A 20,062-nucleotide genomic window follows, 5' to 3' on the forward strand; every position below is an offset into this window, starting at 1 on the left:
GATAAGTTTATACATCTTCCAGTTAAATTACCTGAACTGTGTTGAATAATTGGTTAGGAAGAGGCATCTCGTCTAGAGGGACATTTTTCAAGCAATACCATATGTGACTATATCATAAGTGACCTTTCTCATTGCAAAATGACTGTGCATACAATTAACATTTATTACATTCAAATTATGTTGCTCAAAAAGATAAAAATAGGGGGAATGTGAATTATCAAGAGATGGAACTGCCTGACTTCTGAATATAATATTTTCTACATTCTCTTGACATGACAGTTTTAACATTTGCATTCATTTGCAAAAGAGTTATATCCTTACTTTGCAAAATATTTTCTTTTTAGACAGTATGCTATATATTGTCACGTAAAATCATAGTACTGGGGACTTCTGGGCAAGAAACGGCAGACTGAAGAAGCCTCTGCAAAAATGTAGAAAATGACCATGATAGAATAAAGAGCCAGTGAGTAGACGGGCTATTGTAGTTCCTCTGCAGACAAAAGAGAGGACTTAAAATTACCCCAAAGTGCTCCAGACAATTGCTTCTTGTGAATAGACCATAGGACAATGGTTTCCTGCAGATTTAGAGTTCTGAGAGACAAGGCAATGACCATTTGGATCAAACCACAGTTGGTGTCTTCAAAAGGACACTGGATTCACAGACTTTTCTAATTACTTTTGGAAATTGCTCGTTAATTGCTTTTCAGCTATTAGGAACCTTTGGATTGACAAGTCTGAAAACATTGGGTGAATTTCCTTCAATTTGCAAAAGACGTTTTAAATACAAGTTTTGTGTGTTTCATTGAATGAACAGAAAGGGTGATTAGAACTTTCATTATGGAAAGTTACAAATGGACTAAGGGCCTAGATGGATTTGAAATAAGATTGTGGAATCTATACATTATTAAATCTCCTGTCTGTCTATAACCTTCAGTTGGGCAAAATGGTGCACCGTAGGCCAAAATTTTTGAATCACAGTACCTCAAGGAAGTAATTTAAAGAATGCATCCAAAATCCAAAGAATGCATCCAAAATGGGACTGAACTGTGAAGGCTCTTCAGACCAGCTATACTGGCAAAATTGTGGCCACTGCCGCAGAGCCACACTACCTGTAGCACCGCTGAAGTCAGCCATGGTCCCATGAACTTGATTTCCAATGCTCCCCACCAGTTTCCCACATGCAAAATCAATGGGGAAGCTGGCAGGAAGTTGGAAATAACTCCTGTTCCCACTGCTTTTGTGCTCACCCATGGTCATTCTGCCTATAACTGACAAGACTTTAATCAGTTTCACATGTTCAGCTTTTGTTTGCCTCCTAAGTGGTTCAAGGCTCTAAGCCTGCTAGGCAGACACCAATGCTAGGACATTGTTTTCTATGTGTATTCCCCATTTTGTCCCTGCTTATTCTCTTGTAATCTCCAATGGATGTAAATGCATACTTCTTGCTAATTATCCCAGTGCCAAGTGGGCATTCCAAAGGGTGGAGAAGTGGGTGGGGGAGGAAAACTGAACTAAAATCATAAACACAGTTGTAGTCGTGCAATTGTTCACTTAGCAACCATTTCACTTAATAACCAAATTGTTGGCCTGAATTCTGGTAACTAAACCAGAACTACCTATACTTACAAACATCAGCAACACTTTTCTGGGTCAGCCCAAAATTATACTGAATATTTTGTTTCTGTTTCCTATAAAGGCTGAGTTGATTCCATTGGAAATTTGGAACTCCTTATCCGCAGTTACAGTTAAATTTTGTGGAGGGTGATGTGTACTATTAGTACCTGTATTGCCCTTGCATTTCATGTAATTTGAAAGACTGGGGAGTTTGGTCAGCACTTCTTTCAATTAAGGAAGTCATGTTTGACCTATGTGAAAGTCAGTTCTTTCTGTTGCAACACAGCAATGACTGTACAATATTCAGTCCAGTCTCTGAATATAGCATTCTAATCTTGAAACACTCAATATTGCAAGCATGCATCAAATACTGAAATGGCTTCTAATCAATGCACTGTTAAAAAATGAGCAACAAACCTTTGCAGAATTATTCATATTGCAATACTAAGTTTCTTACACACTAGATTATCTTTTGCAAGAGTAATAGATTTCCCAAGGATTAACAATTACTAATCGACAGTACCATCAGTTTATGACAAGACTAGCAACAAGAAGATCAGTATTTTTTTTAAAAAAAAAAAAGCTCAAGAGTTTACTTTTTTAAAAATGAAAGGAAATAAACTGTCTTCTATGTTACTTAGAAGAAGATGGATTCAGTGATTCAAGTCCATTAAAAAAACATGTCAAGTCTTGCTACATGAGTAATAGAATTCATCAATCAAATTTGTCTTGAACTGCTCTTGTAAACTGAATCAAGGGGTTTGTCAATGTTGTATTGGAAAACTATCAAGAAGTACTGAAAATGCTATCTCATCTTGAAATAACCCTAAAGGCATTAAAGTGATTCAGAAAGGGTTATTAAGAATACATATATAGTATTTTAAAATGCGCCAATATCCCCACTGATTAAAAAAAAAGTTTTTGTATTGCTTAGTTCACCCACCCACCCTTTATTATTCAATAGAATACAGTATTAGAAATTATGGAAAGGGCTTGGGATTCTGGCCATTTGTCTGTCTCTGACCCTCAGCAGGATAACTGAACAGAATGGGTCAAAATTTGACAAGATGGGAGAAGCCAGCAAAAAAAAAGACTGAATGTATACCCCCACTGGAAAAGACAAGCAGCAGCATGGAAGGTTCTCAGCCTTCATCTCTTCAAGTCATGTGACCCCGAATGCAGAGTATGGAGCCCACCCTGTGCTTTTCAGCACACACAAGTATAAAATGAAGGGAAAGCAGAAACCTACACAGTACACAATTATATTACGCTGAAAAAAATGCAGATGCCTCCAATTGCCAGTTTTGGCAAATGGTTTGAAAGCAGTTCCAGAAGTTAGGCTCGTGTGCTTTCCCTAATGTCTTCAGTCACGTTGTCCATTTCCTTTCTAAATTCATCTATATAGTAGTCCTCCGTTGACAAGGGAATAGACAGAAATGTGATTTTTTTTTCATTTCTGAAGCCAATCTGTCATACTTGGAAAATTAGGGCTAACAAGATAATCCCGTATTCCAAACCACTACATATTCTTGAGTTATTTGATTGATTGATATCCTGGTTGACCTCCAAGGATATGCATTGTGCTTTCTTTGCCCATTTTTTCCACAATAACCCTATTAGGCAGTACAGTGCTTGGAGAGACTGACTGGCCCAAGTTATCTAGTGTAATATTCAAAAGGAATGACTTTGAGGAACAGAAGGAAGAGCTGCTACCAAAACAATGATCAAATAAAAGTCCAGAGTAGAACTGTAATCTGAGCAAATGTCTCAGACAAGACTCTTCCTAGCATTCACATAGATAAAGGGAGGGAGGAGGGAAGCACGCACAGACTTGCAAAACAGTTACCATAACTTTATAACATCTATTAAACTTCCATCAACAGGAATAAAATGAGCTGACTCTCTCCTCAATATTGGCATATAGTAGTACAGATAGCCCCTTCATAGTACAACCTGCCCTTTACAGTGCAAAGACAGGTCTTCAACATTAATCCAGAAACTTAGCAAAAATTTCACATGTATTTATGTATTCAATCTTTTGAATGAGTGCCATGTGCATGTGACAGCTTTATATATCATATACCAGTGGTGGCGAACCTATGGCACGGGTGCCAGAGGCGGCACTCAGAACCCTCTCTGTGGGCACGCGTGCCATCGCCCCAGTCCTGGGTTTTATAAAACCTTTTCGCTTTAGGCCTCCGCCGCCGTGTACAAAAAAAAAAGGTTCAATCAATCAATCAATTTCAACTTCTCGTGGGGAAAAAAAGATCTTGCAAAATTGGAATTGATTGATTGAACTTTTTAGTCCTACCCAGTCTGCTGTTACCACCGCAGCCACGCCCACCCAATAGGCCACACCCAGCCAATGGGCCACACCCACCTGGCACCCGACGATGCATAAGTGGGTTTTGGGTTGCAGTTTGGGCACTCGGTCTCTAAAAGGTTTGCCATCACTGTCATATACCTTGCAACCTACCGAGAAGCATATACACATAACCATGCATTTGACTACATGTGCAGTCACAAAAACATTTTTCAGGTATAGGAGAAGTGAAATATGAAATCAGATATAATGTGCAAGAGTTCTTGTTTGATACGAACTGGCCAAAGTGGTGGAATGTCAGTTATTTCAAAAGGACAACATTACAATTTTTCATAACTATGAATAATCACAATTCCAACAAACTGCACATGTGCACCAGGACGCCCACACAAATCCACAAGTATTTTGAACTCATGGTCCAATGTTGCAGCACAGGTTTTCAGACAGCTATTCCAAACAATAGATTACTCTCAGCGTTTCTCTCTTGAGTAAATTCTTTTCTCCAGGAATTCAGTTCTTCAGCTTTACAATTTATTTCAGATCTTCATAAACATGTGTCTATCACTTATTGTAGGTGATATCATGACTGTATTTTACAAGTGGATCTTCAATTGTCGATGGGAAGAATTCAGTTATTTATGGGTAATCTCATTTTAGATACAGCAACTTTTTTTCTGATGTACGCTCAAGAATATATCCTGCTACCTCCCTGCTCAACAATTACTTTTATCTAAGAATTATTTGGAAAAGATAGGCATCACTTAAAACACAGTGCTGCAAAACTGCTCTCATTTCTCATTAGCACGAACATTGCGCCTTCATATTTTATCTTTGCCTTTTGTTTAATAATAGGAAGTGGCCATTATAGTCCAAGGCCTTTCCAGCTGCGGGCAACCATTCTACAGACCATTATTTCTTCATAGATTGTTTTGCCTTTCCATACAGTACATTGCAGCATTGCTTTGCCTCTACCATAAATGTTACTAGTTTAAAATTTTCACCATTGAAGTACATTTTATGAAGAGAGCAGCACTAATCTGTCTTTTGCAGGTAAGGAATTATTGCTTGTTGCACAACCCCTTTTGGGGGCCTTTTTATTGTACATATGGTGACAATTTGTTCACATTGTCACATCTCAGTGCTGTGGGGAACAGCTGGTAAGAGCACAGAACAATGTTATTGTTCAGCTTTCCCACACCAGTCAGCTGGGTAAATCACGAGAGGAAAGTGATTGAAATGTGTAAATGAGGAAGAGAGAAATACTGTGTGTGCTTATACATAAATAAGTGTGAGCAAAGGAACACTTGAAGAGAATGGGGGGAAACTTGTGTGTTTGCATTGATAAGAAGGGAAAAGAGGATCCACCATTGGCATGCAGAAAAAAGGTTTGCTCACCTCTGGTTTAAATTTAGGAATACTTAGCCACATACGAATAGAAATGGATGGGAATGGGTGATTTTTATAGCAAAAAGGAAAGGAATATTTAGAGAAAGGAAGCTAAACCTTATCCATACTTATAAATGAGCTCCCCTAACCTCCAATGAAAGCCAGTTTGGTGTAGTGGTTAAGGCATCAGGCTAGAAATCAGGAGATTGTGAGTTCTAGTCCTGCTTTAGACACAAAGCCAGCTGGATAACCTTGAGCCAGTCACTCTCTCTCAGACTTAGGAATGAGGCAATGGCAAACCACTTCCAAAAAACTTTGCCAAGAAAATTGCAGGGACGTGTCCAGATAGCTGCCAGAGGTCAATGCTAACTCAACCAAAACAAAACATAACAAAAAAAATCTACTTTCCAATTGCACTGTTTTTTTCTAATCAGGCAGGTTAAGGCTAGCAAGACGAATGAAGTAATGAAGTCATAATTGATTGTATACCATATCTGATTGTATACCATTTGTATACTATATACTCTCTCTCTCTCTCTCTCTCTCTCTCTCTCTCTCTCTCTCTCTCTCTCTCTCTGTATGTGTGTGTGTGTGTTCTAATAAAAATTGTCTTCTGTCTTCTCAACATTTGTCTTCTTTCATGTTCCATCATTATTATATTTTTTTAACCCCATTCTTGCCATTTTTATGTGATACCAACTGCTTGTGTGCATATGAGTGAATGATTATTATAACCAATCACAGGATTAATTCTTCAACAGATTCCTCTTCTGACAGCTTTCTAAGGAAACCTATTGAGTCATAGGACTTGTGAAGAGCAACAAATCTCTATCTCCTCAGCTGCAGTTCTAACACAGATTGACTTCTTATTGCACATACAAGCTCTCACTTAACGCTTTCTTAAGTCATCTCTGCTGATGACATTTTAGTTCACTAAGACAACTATTACAGTGTGAATGCCCTAGGACAGTGCTGGCGAACCTTTTAGAGACCGAGTGCCCAAACTGCAACCTAAAACCAACTTATGTATCACCGGGTGCCGAGTGGACATGGCCCGCTGGGTGGGCATAGCTATGGTGGTCATGGCAGACAGGGTGGGCGTGGCCAGCTTGATGTTGCTCCTGGGGAGGGATGCCTGTGGGGTCCGGATAGGTCTGGGGGAGATCCAGGGGGTCTCTGGTGGGTGGGGCAGTGGGCAGGAGGGTGTCTTGCTCAGCTGATGGCTGGGGGGGAGGGGAAAAAAGTTAAAACAGAAGAGTGTCTCGCAATGGTTTTCTTCACTGGGAAGTGGGAGGGCATGGGGAGAGGCTCCTGAGCCCCACAGCTCTTCTGAGGGGGGAGGAGAGTGGGGAGGGGCTGTGCTGGGATCAGGGCTCCTTATGCCTTCTGCTGCCCGCCTGCGCTCTTCTGCCACAGATGCTGTGGCTCCACTTGTCTGGCAGGGTGGGGACATGCTCGCACTCAGGGACGCACAGGGGGCTGCTGCCTCGCTTGCCGTGCCAGGGCTGGGCTGGACTTGGCTGGGCACAGAGCCTCCTCACCACTTCTTCCCCTGCGGACATTGGGAGCACCTATACCACCTACCTCTCATGCCCGGGGCAGCTGCCAGAGGGGAGTGAGAGCTGCAGCTGCTTGTCTGCACTCTTCTGCGGCAGAAGAGTGCAGGCAGGTAGCCACTGTGGCTCTGCTTGCCTCATAGGGCAGGGACGCACTCACGCGCGGGGACGCACATGGGGCTGCTGCCTCACTTTCCATGCCATGCCGGGGCTGGGCTGGACTGGACTGGGCGCGGAGCCTCCATGCTGCTTCTTCCCCCGTGGAAATTGGGAGCACCCACCCCACCTACCCCTCATCCCAGGGCAGCTGCCACTGTCCCGTGCTCTCCAGCCTGTTGCCAGCCAGCCGGGCATGCCAAGCTCAGGCCTCAGGCAGATGGAGGCTGGAGGGGAGTGAGAGTCGTGGCTGCCCGACTCCTCCACCTGAGGACGCATGCGGGGAGAGGCGCTGCCCGGCTCGGTAAGCCACAGTCAGCCCGTAGAAGGAGCAGGAGGATGGAGGAGGAGGGCTGGCCAGGGACAGGCGTAGCGCTGCCCACGGGGGGGGAATCTGACCAGCACCAGCCTGGAGGCGGGGAGAGGCTGAGGGAACCCACTTCCAAAGTTCATCTGCTCGCTCACTCGCTCTCTCGCTGCACTCCCACCAAAACCTGATCTTATAAGTTCCCCTTTCCCCACCCAGTTCTTGCAGCTGTTCCCGCGAGAGCACTGCTGGATTCAGTTTCCCTGCCCTCTCCAGTTCCCACTAGACAGGTGCATGTGGAGAAGGGGAGAGGAGCGTCCCTCTGGCGCATGTGCCAACAGAAAGGGCTCTGCATGCCCAGTCTGGCACGCGTGCCTTAGGTTCGCCACCATGGCCCTAGGAAAACTTTTGAGACATTCCTTTAAGGCACCCACAATTATCTTATTTTTTAGGCTGACATAAAAAAAGATTAATAAACAAACAAATCCTTTAAGACTATAACTGCCAAATAGCTATTACAAATAAAACAAATAATCTTATTTGTTTCCCTAAAACAAATTATCTTATTGAACTAGAAAATAGTTACTGCTTTTCCAATATATCAGCTTAAATTGGATTGCTGTCAGTTGAGCTTCCAGCTTGACTTCACTCTTTAACTAGTATTTAACTTCAAGTTAATTTAATTGTGCATTGTTTAAGCAACTTAATATTGGAACGATATTCTACTCTGATTTGATTATTTAATAAAGTAGAATATGTTCTCCCAGAACAAACGCAGAGTGGTAGTCTATAAATCAAAAATACTACAATTTCAACTTCATAAAGTTGTAAAAGCAATTGATAGTAGCTCAAAATGTAAAAACTGAACCTTGTGATTTCAGTTTCATTAGTTACTTTATATTGCAGAAACAACAGGAAAAGCATTTGAGCGAAATAAAATTCAGGGAAGCACTTTATTTTGATAGACAAGCTATTTAAGTATATTGCCAAGCAAAACTGATTCTTTTTTAGGACCCAGAGACAATAAAAAAATAATGAGATTTTAAGCTTTATTGTTCACTTCAGCAGGCAGGTTTAAACAGAAACAAAAGCATAACATACCAAGCAGGATGATAACAAATCTCCATTCAACTATTGACAGCACAGTGGAACAACAGCAAATACCCCAAGACAGTCAAAACTCTGAACACAAGTGGAAACATCAGAGTCATTTATCCTTATCATGGACTAAATCACTTGTCGATAGGTCGATCCATTTACACTTGGCTTCAAAACCTCACGGCCTTGTTTACATGACACCACAATTACACGACCTAACCTTAGCTAGATGGCATAGTTGTTCATCATGCAAATTGACAGTACCTGGATGTAGACCAAAAGTCTGATAAATATACAGATAAGCAGTTGGCCTGAAGTGATCTTGGGGTTCTCCCTAGTGTACTAGAGCTGTGTTAAGATTTCTCCATTATCTTTGTTAGCATGAGTGGAAAATGACAAGCAATTTAGATACAATCACAACCCTATGAAGTCTAAAGTTCTAGAATCTTAATATGAAGGAAAAATTAAAAGATGTTGAAATACAATGGCCTTCTACAATGTCACTACATTAAGAAACGATCAGATGATACGTGACTGTTGAACACCGATAAATATTTCCCCAACTTAATGAAGAATGTCATTTTTTTTTTAGAACAGTGTTTTTCAACCTTGTCAACTTTAAGATATTTCGGCTTCAACTTCCAGAATTCTCCAGTCAGCAGTCAACACATTTTAAAGTTGAAGTCCACACATTTTAAAGCTGCAAAGACTGAGAAACACTACCTTATAAATTATATAGCTATAGTTATTAAAGCTTCCACACAAAGCCCTTTCAAGAGATATTCTTTAGTGGAAGAATAAATGAATATGGAGCTGTAGACTATTAATCCAAACTATAACCTCCATTAGCTAAAAGAGAAGGCATCAACAGCATGTGCAACTTGAAATTTAAGTTTCTATATAAGTGCAGGGGAAATCATATAATGCCATAACTTAGAATAGTGAATAAAACAATTTTTCAATGCAATGTTATTTTTAACCTTTAAATAAAATAAACTTTGTGTTTTGAGATACGAAAGTCAGATTATCCAATAATGGCAATTGAAGGGACAAATTTTATATTTATCTGTGAGAAAAAAAAACAGATTTTATTAATGGATCAGATGTAAAACAATCCTATTGTCAACAATCCGTTAAAACCTCCCGATGACATCATGGGTAAATTTAATTATTATTCTTGACTGAGTGAAAGCATTATACTTACATAATTATAGATAAATAATTCTACTATTACTGCTTTTATCTCTATATTTTTCATCATTCAGCTAACCCTTGATTCTAGAGACATCAGTCATCAAAATATAAAATGAATGTTCAATTGCATACACAATTTCTTTAAAATGATATTATTATTATACTGTCTTACCAGCTGCACAGTGCAAAAAAGCTGATTATATATTTTTTATTTCAAAGCTCCTTAAGTGTGATCTTATATAATAATTACAATTTCAATTAATTTTTCAATTTCTTTCAAGTTAATTATGATGCCATTATATTACCATCGAGAAAATATTACAATATAATCTTAAACATAAATAGATAAATACATACATAAATAACACAAGCCATTCCATTCCACTCTGTGGAAAGGAAAGTTGGACTTTGACGAAGCAGGATAGGAAGAGTATTGATGCTTCTAATGTTAAAGAAGACTCCTAAAGATATCTTGGACAGCCAAGAAAGCAGATCTTTATAATATACCTCAGTTTTTAAAAAAACGATATAATGAATGATTTCATTTTAGCTCAACAGTTTTTAGCCTGCAGCTAAATTACCAGTTTAGTAGTTAGAACAGAAATCAACAATTTACGAGTTACTAATTTTTATCTGACAGGAATTTTGAAGACTGAAATACATTCTTACAGTATGTTGTGAAAGATTGAAATGAAACGTGCTAATTTGTTATTTGGCTGACAGAAACTGAATTGTTTTGTACTATTTCATGTGACTATAAAGTGACTACAACAAACAAATATGGAAATTTGCAGTGACATAATGAGGAATGGTGAAATTATCTGGAGTTTTAAAATAGCTGATTTTTTTAAAAAGAAAAAAGAAAAATCTGTCTTCAGAAAATACACAAATTCAGGAAATTATCTCAGGCAGAAATAGATGCATCTCTTTAAAGTAAGTACAAGTAAAGAATATACTATAGGACAAATGCAGTATGCTTTACTTTCTAAAAAGTAATTTACCTATCATTTTACATTCTTTTTTAAAAAATGTAAACTAAATAGTGGTTTACTTCAATTTTTAAATAATTTTATTGATGTTTTAAATAAACATTGTAAAATTAATATGAACTAAATTAGAAGAAAAAAGAAATAGAAAAGGAAAAAAGGCAACAAAGACAATATTAAAGAAGTGACTTCCAATCTTCATCACATCAAGTATAAGCTTGTCATCAAGTATAGTAACTTTTTCCCCTTTTAAAGTTACAAATAAAAAAACTTTCTCCCTAGAGTCTAACTTTTATCTATATCCAAACCAGAAATTGTCATCTTTTCTATCCCATTTCAACAAAAAAGTCCATTAGGAGTTACCAATGCATGAGGAATATTCCAACATTTTTCCTCGTGAAATTCTTATTCTGATCCAGTAGTGCATCTAGTATTACATTCAAATACTTAGCCATAATAATCTGGTCCATATGTTTCTCAGACGTTTTGGGTAACCTCTAACAATCAAAATAATATAACATCCTTCTAATTTTGATTTATACTGGTGGAAGAAGGAAATGACAAGACATTCCCAGAAATGTTACAAAAAACCCTGCAGGGACTTTTATTCATCATATTTATATCTGATCAATTCTGTTATAGTAAAAAACTATTTTCATTAGATAGACTATTAATTTTGATCAAGAAGAATATTTTAGACTTCATTCTCTTTAATTTATGAAAAATCCTTTCCCATTTGATTTTACCTCTTAACTCTTTAATGTTCCATAAAACAGTTTATATTTTAGCTAGCTATTTCAGGATCATACCATTTTCTCATACAATTATCCAGGACTAAGCCAACATGTATAAGTTATAAGAAGAATGCCTTAATCCCATTTTCTGGCAATGCGGTGTGCCTGATAAAACTCTTTAAGCTTCTTTACTACTCTTGGAAGCAAATCTAAAAATATTTTTTGGTTTCTTTCACCTTTGCATTCCAAAATGTTTGCATTCTTTCTTCCTAGTAATACTTTATGACAATATTTTTGGGATATCTCTCCCACCCCCATCGCCCCAAATCAAATCAACTTTGAAGAGATTTATTCTTCAAAAAATGTTATGTCAACTAAACCACCTTAATTCAACTGAAACAGCTCTTGTTCCCCCTGTCCCTGACCTCACCCCAATTGCAACTGCCAGTGATTGTTTACTTTCTAGAATGGGGATCTTTAAAATACTATATGTATTTCATTCTCTGGATATTTGGCCTTGGATCCATTTCAATTTCAATTTATCTTGGCAGGAAACCAGCTTTCAGTTATTGCTAGTTTTTGTTTAGCTCTTCCAAAGTTTTAAATGTCTTCTCATATATAGAGCTTCTTGCTCCTTAAATATTTGCAAAATATCATATTATCAACCACTTCAACAATATATTCTGAGGGTGTTGATTCATCAGTTGTAACTCAAAATTTGTAAAATCCCTTACAAAAAAGGTTGAAAAAGTCCTAGGATTTAAAATCGTGTATATATCACATCTTGAAGTGATCCCTTGATGTGGAAAAGCTTTTCCCATGAAGTCAGATTGGCTCCCATAGAAAAGCAGTAAACATTATTCTCTTCCTGAGAGCGCTTGTTGAGGAAGTGTTTTCCAGCTACCGCTGCGCGTTGTACAAGCCTCAGCTTCAAAGTGGTTTTTAAAGGCAGCTCAGTTTTAATGTTTCACAAAGTGGAGTATTGTATGCAGATTCATCACATGTAATATTACCTAGCGTTGTCATTATGTTCCCTTAAATTAGTTTGCAGAATCATTATAAACAATGTGTCATATTTCTGACATAGATAAGCAGCTTCAAGTCTGTAGCAGTCTAGCTCTTTCACTTCAGGTGCAGTTCTGTTCGTTGCTGACTTGCAGCTCCTTTTTCACTTGCTTGAAGTTAATTATCTTTTTGAGCTTAAATGGGTTCACGTATCCTTGCGTACAAAATTATTATGTCAGCATATCAATTTTTGAATTAAAACTATAGGTATAATAAATGAATATCTTTAAGCTAGGTGACTGAATAATTTTAGAAGTTTTGAATCAAACTCGGAAAAATTAAAAAGCTGACTTTGAATAAAAAATAGTTATAGTAAATTATCTCATTTAACTTAATAAAGATAACATTTTTAAATTAAAAACAAAAGAAAATATTTATTTCTCTATTAAGCCAGAAACTGCATATTATGTATTACTTCAAATATTCCTTTTCCAGGAAGAAAGAGAAAGAGAAACAGTTTGGTGTAGTAGTTAAAGTGTTGGCCTGGAAACCGGGAGACTGTGAGTTCTAGTTCCCACTTGGATATGAAAAATCAGGTGTGTGACTTTGGGCCAATCACTCTCTCACAGAGTTGTTGTTGTAGGGAAACTAGGAGAAAGAAGTACTGTTGGTATGTTTGCCATCTTGAGTTGTGAAAAAGAAAAAGCACCAGATTAAAAAAAATGCTAGTATTCCCACAGGAAATTTTGAATTATTTTATTATTTTTATTTCACATCTGAAAATCAGTTTTGGACTAGAAAATAGAATAAAAATTCACCAGTGTTAATTATATACAACTAAATGAACTGAAGAATTCACTCAAATAATTTGTGACTGGTACAAGTTATATTAGTATCCATATATCCTATAGGATGCTTGGAATATCATAGGAATAATTAAGGTAGTAAAACAGAAAAGAAGACTGGAAACAAAGCATTATTAGTGTTCTGTGTTTGTGTCTTTTGCTCACAAAAATTTTACCTTCTATTTTCCATTAAGTATGGAGATGCTGTAACATTTTTCCAATGAAACATATGAATGTTCCCATTACCTTACTATTATTCCACATACTTTTTATAAATTATTTTATTAACTGTCTAATTTGCTTTCTTTTCTATTTCAATGTAAATATGCATGTTCAGTGAGAAACTACTTGTATGTACTGTATTTTTGCACACAGAGAATTGCAGTCTTAATCTTGTCAGAAGATTATGAGAGCTATTAATACTCCTGTTACAAACCTCTGTGCCTTTGCATAAATGTAATGTTTCTGGAGATGTTTTATATATTTATTTCTAACCAAGCATAATGAGCATTTATTTCAGCATATACAGTATAACAATAATGGGTTGAGCCACCTAATCCTATTATGCAAAGAGGACATTAATGTCCTCAATAGATGCCCAGAAAATACAGTTCATATTACAACAGGTTTGCTTTCATAGCTTTCTTTCCCCCCCTCCAGTGTTTTCTTGTCGTCTATTTCAGTATTCTTTTCCTTTCATTCCTAATGTTCTACTGATAACTTCAGTGTTATTCCTGTCTATGTTCTGTTAGTTATTAAAAACAGAAAATTATTCGGAGCTCACATCCAACTCAATTATGCACAGGGGAGGATGTGTAGGCAGTTGTTTCTCCCTGATTCCACACTATCACAATTAATTGGAAATTATCATATTCTACATGGAAGATATTTCAGTCTGGCTATTGCAGGCTGTATTTGAGCAGGAAGAGTATGAATAGTTCAGCACTCCAGTGTTTCCTGAGACTTAATACCCCTGATACAATCTCCATATCTGATTGCCTGGCTGGATGAATTGCATACCCTTTCATCCAACAATATTTCCCAGCTATAACAAGATTCTTATCAGGATTTCATGTATTTCATGCATAAGTTATCAAAACAAATACTTCATTTTTTTAAACAATTTTCTTGCACATGGGGACTTGTCAATGATATAATAAACCAAATTTGTTTAATAAATATCCAAACCCCACTATCTTACTTATCAAGCGCCACACTTTAACCAAAATTACTTCTATTTTGCATTTTTCAAACTTATTTTAGTATAAGTGGAGTCTTTTAGTACGGATGACAAGGTAAACTTCAAATTTTGTAGTGCAATATATGAAAATGGCACCAGGTATACCCAACAACTGAGTTTTGGTATTGGATTGTGCTAACAACGATTGCTGTAAAAATCTGCCAGATACTAATTCTGACTCAGCTAAGACACAAATATAATGACAGCTTTCTCTTTCAGAGTGGAGAAAGGCATAAAGAAATAAGCCATTCTTGTTTTGATCCTAACACAGGAAGTACGATAGTTCCATACAACCAGTTTTCCCAGCTCTCCACATCCTCATAAACTGAATTACAGCTCTCTGCAGCTGTTCTCATAACAAGTGCTGGGAACGTTTATGTGTGGAACAGCACTTCTACTCTCTGACTGGAGGTGAACAAAATTTAGCCATCCTAAGCCCCTTGTCCTATCTTTGCATGGTTCATTGTCACAATAACTTTTAAAAACGTAAGAGACATTGCTAGGAGAGCTTCAACCCTTCCCCAATAAAAGATACAAGAAAGGGCACCATGGTACTTTGGTGCATTAATACAGTTAAGGACAATTGAATAGTCAGGAAATAGGCCGAAGCAAAAAGTGCAAAGTAGAATAATGAGGAAGATCAGGAGACTGGAAATTAAATTTTATAAGAGACTGAGGCAACTGGATATGTTCACTCTCAAGAAAAAAGTGAGTGAAGCAAGATAACACTGAAGCTGAAGAGGTATTACATAAAAGGTCAAGATGTGTCCTCTATTGTTCTTGAGTGCAAGGCACTGTACAGCAGTGATAACTTACATAAAAGCAGATTATGGTTGAATGTTAGGAAAAATGCCTAATGATAAGAGGAATTTGACAAAAGAACAAATTACAGTGGACAATGTAATTGATGAGCTCCCTTTCACTAGATATATTTCAGCAGAGGCTGAGCAGCCATCTGTCAGGGATGCAGCAAAATGCATTATTTCACGGAGCTGGGAATTATGTTCTGTTGCCCTTATGATTGTGTAATTCTGTGTGCATTGGCTTCTAGAGTCAGGTTTCTAAAGATACCATAGTCTCAAACTCTATTTGTATATGTAGAGACTTCCAGACTTCCATGCCCTATCTCTTAGCCCTGATTCATAGTTTTAAAATATATTCAAATAAGGCAACGTTCAGTAAAACTGTTGTAGTTGTTATATATAAATTTAGGATGTCATGTATTTATGTATTTATTAAATTTATTTACTGCCCATCTCACTGTTGAGTGACTGTGGGGGCTACATCATAAAAACAAGAATATAAAAACATTAAACCCTATTAACAAAATTATCTAAAAAATGAAATTACTTATACTCTAAAAACATACTTTTACCTGATTTTAATTTTCTCTTGATCTTGTTTTTTTATTTTATTCTTATATTTTATAATTAGTACCGTAGTTGTTTGAAGGTTCCTTAAGTGTTGCATAAATAGAAAGATAAAATATACATTTAATAAATTAAAAAGATAACAGAAACAGATCATATTACTTAATACTAGCCTTTTTTCCTAATTAAATGAGTTGTGAAGTCTTCAAAATTTATGTTATGAAAATTAAATACATTTTTATACAGAACCTTTTGATTTGAACAATTTATTTGAGACTCTTTATGAGCAAGCAAGGATTGTGTTGAGAACACAAAAGGTAAGCATCACTGTGGTTTAATGTTTAATTTTATATGAAAAGTTGCCTAGCCATAATATTTATCAGCCATATTATTATCATGTTTAACCATTCATGGGATTAGAAATAGGACTATTGTGTGAATAAAATGATTAAAAGGAAGCAGCTATCTCAATTGCCTTGAGTTCCCATAGCAGAGATAGAATATTGTCAATACCTCATTGTGGGACAGAATAATGATTGCAACTTTGAAAGAGGCATTATGATCACTCCATTTTCAAGATACTGTCTTCTATTCACTTTATTTGACAAATAATGTTCTACTGTATATCCAATCTCCCCTGTGTGGGGAAAGTGGTGGAACAATAGCTACAAAGCACCTACAACAAATGGATTATTTAGTTTCATGAGAGACAGGATTCAGATTCTGGAACAGAATACATTGGTCATCTTCATGGAAGAGTTAGCAAGACTTGCCTAATAGGAATATGACTATCCTTGTCTTGCTAAATGGCTTTTAAAGTTTTGAACAAAGTATGCTCCTGGACTACCTAGGAAGTTTGGAAGTTGGTGGCACAATTTTACAGTGGTTCTAGTTCTTCTTAAGACATTCTGGTTAGTTTTCATGCTGGGTGGGGAAAGTTCAGCCCTTTGGTGATACATTATGTAATGCCTCAAGGCTTGGTCCTACTCCTATCCTATTATGCATCTGTATGAAACCCATGGGAAACCCATTATATTATCAATATGCAGATGAAGGCCAGTTATATATCTCCACCTTGGGATGAATGGGGTTGTTATGGAAGCTTGATCCAGTGTTTGTAGATTGTCAGAACATGAATAGGGAGGAATAGATTTAACCTAAGAGAGAATGACTATTTCAACCACCAAATTATTTTATAAGATTGTGCTCTTTGTAGGATTGTGCTCCTAAAGACTTGCTACCTGGCATTTGTCTTGGACTTATGGCTCCTTCTGGAATAGCAATTGGAAACTGTGGCCAGGAGGACATTTGTCCAACTTCAGCTGGGGTACCAATTTTGGGCTAACTTAGAACAAGGGACATTGAAGCTGGTCACTCATGGTCTTGTCTTCTCCTACATGATTTATTTATGCATTAGTTTATATAATTACTTATCTCACTTTCCTGATTCTGGGCAGCTTACAAAGTTGAAAATACAAAGAATAACACAAAACCAACCAAAACTTTAACCGCAAAAATTATTAAAACATTAACAACAATAAAAACTATTAAAACCGTAAAACATATGATTTGTGGGAGAGGACCATTCATTTTCCTAACAGTACAACCACTTAGCAGTCTCTTCACTAACATCACTGAATCCCCAAGCCATGTCTTCAGTCTCTTCCAAAAGGTTAACAAAGTCAGAACCAATCTCGCTTTAGCAAGAATGATGTTCAAAGGCTGGACCATATGTCGGCAAATGCTCTCTGTCTGGGTCACATCAGATGACATTCCTTTGTGGATAGGATCTGCAACATGTTTTTTTTCTGCTTCCTAATGGGATGAGTAAATGTGATTGGGAGAGTGGGCCCTCAAATATCCCAGTTCTATGCCATGTAGGGCTTTATAGGTAATTACTATTGAATTCAGAAGAAAATTGGTAGTCAATGCAATTTGTGGAGCAGAGACGTAATACATGCTGATGTAGATGCAAACATAACTGTCCATACCACCAATTTTGCACCAACTGAAGCTTCTAGATGGTCTTCAAGGGAAGCTCCATTTAGAGTCTATTACAATAATCCAAGAAGGAGATGACTAGGGCATGACTGAACATAAGACCTTGTGGTACAAGAATTACTGTAAAATTGCAATGCGTTAAACATGAAACTGCAATTAATCCAGAATATAGATGCATGGGCAATTATGGGTGTATCTCCTTGAGCTGCACTGGTTACAATTAGGGTTTCAGGTGCAATTCAGAAACCTATAGTTTCTCATACAGCTTGGTTTTCCAAGGATTGTCTTCCATGACTTCTTCTGGCTTGTACAATTAGGCAGAGTTGACATGCCCCAAGTCCCATCCACTAAATAGATCCCATCAGGCCCATCTGATGGGACTTAAGAAACATGTCTTCTCTGTCACAACATTGTTCTCTGGAACATCCTCCTCCTCTTCAAAATACATTTGGCCTCCACCCTGGCCATATTCAAAAGAGGTTTGAAAATCAGGCTCTTTCTCCATGACTTGGGTTAGAATCTTGCATGTTTCATTGCCTTTTAATGGTTGTTCTTTTTTTTTGGCTGGGGTTTTATTTTAAATAAATAAATGAATATCAGCTTTCCATGGAACAATTTTAAAGACCTGGAAAATTCAGTTGGTGAAAAATCCAATGGCCAATATGCTTATTGGACAGTCTTGTTACAGACTCTTACTCTTGGAGTATCATTGGCTATTGATACATTTACAAGGGCAAGATACCCAAGCCATAAATGGGTCAGAGCTTGGGTATCCTCATGACCACCAATTCTATACAGAATCTATTCTGTATATATTCTGCCTGCTCAGTCAGCAGACAGAGACTGTCTGTTGAAAATCTTAAATTATCAAGAAATATGGTGGGAAAGGTACCCAAAGCAACAATTTTTGTGATGACTCTTCTTTTAGGAATTGCTGGCTTCTCAAATAAAGAGTATCATCCACTCTCTGGCTTTCTGAAAGCTAGTAGAAACTTGGCTCTTCCAAAAGGCCTTTTGGACAAGTCCTCTAGAATTTCTGATACCAGGCATAATATATTAATTATAATTTGTACTTAATTTTATATTGTATTTTTGTTATTGTATATTATCTGTTGGTATCACTATTTGCTTAGGTGCAGCTGTTGTTTTTGTAGCCCACAGAAACTAGCCTTGATTGGATGAATATATAAAAGATAAATGTAATAAATAAATCTGCCCCTTCAACTATGCAAATAGAGTTAACTAACAAAAGACACTTATATGGAGGAAGAAATAGTCCTTTCAGGATATATGAACAAATGGTTTAAATAAATAATATGCTTGCTGCTTTAAAATTTTCTTTTTGACAATTAAGGCATCCACATATATTTGTGCATATATGACATTCAGCTGAAGTCTGTCAAACATTGAGTAAGTTGGCGGATAAGCCTATTTTCTCTCTTCCCCCCACCCCCATTCTTGAGTTAATTGTTTTTCCACTGGGTGTGCATGAGCTCTTCATGCAAAGTGGGAAAAACTGAGAACATAGCAGGAGACAGAGAAGATGTGCATTATAATCTAGTTGCGGGTAGGAGAAACTGATGTATCTGCTCCCTTTCCCTGAGGATGCTGAGGCAAATTATAACATGCACCATAATTTTACATTGTATTAATGTATGTCATTGTTAGCATTACTATTTCTTTGAATGTAGCTGTTGCTTTTATGCAGTGCTGAGATTATCCTTAAATGAGATTTATAAATGCAGAAGTGAATAAAATATAAATGTAATAAATAAATGCTTCTTAAACTATGCCATGATGACATCACAGTTACGTTCTAAAACTTCACTTGGCTTCCAAGCAATATTGCCTCTATGGATTTTGAATCTCTTCCCTCCCCCCCCCCCCCAATATTTATTGTGTCCTTATTTTCCTAAGAGAAAATGGGGAAGATGGGGAAGAAAGAAAAAGAAGATAACAATAACAACCACCAATATCTCTTTCATTCCTGGAAAGAATTTTCATTAAAGAATTTTGAGAGCTTGAGATTTTGATAATTAAAGGGTCATTGAATAAATGTGATGGGTTACTCTGAGCCCAGTTTTCAGATTTGAACTATTGGGACATGGAAGTCAGAATAGAGCTGGAAGGGACCTGGGAGGTCTTCTAGTCCAACCCCCTGCTCAAGCAGGAGACCCTATACTATTTCAGACAGGTAACTGTCCAGTCTTTTCTTTTAAAAAAAAAACACCTCCAGTGATGAAGCCC

The sequence above is a fragment of the Protobothrops mucrosquamatus genome, unplaced genomic scaffold (assembly GCF_001527695.2).
Source record: "Protobothrops mucrosquamatus isolate PMUCROS unplaced genomic scaffold, P.Mucros_1.0 scaffold126, whole genome shotgun sequence".
NCBI classification, from domain to species: domain Eukaryota; kingdom Metazoa; phylum Chordata; class Lepidosauria; order Squamata; family Viperidae; genus Protobothrops; species Protobothrops mucrosquamatus.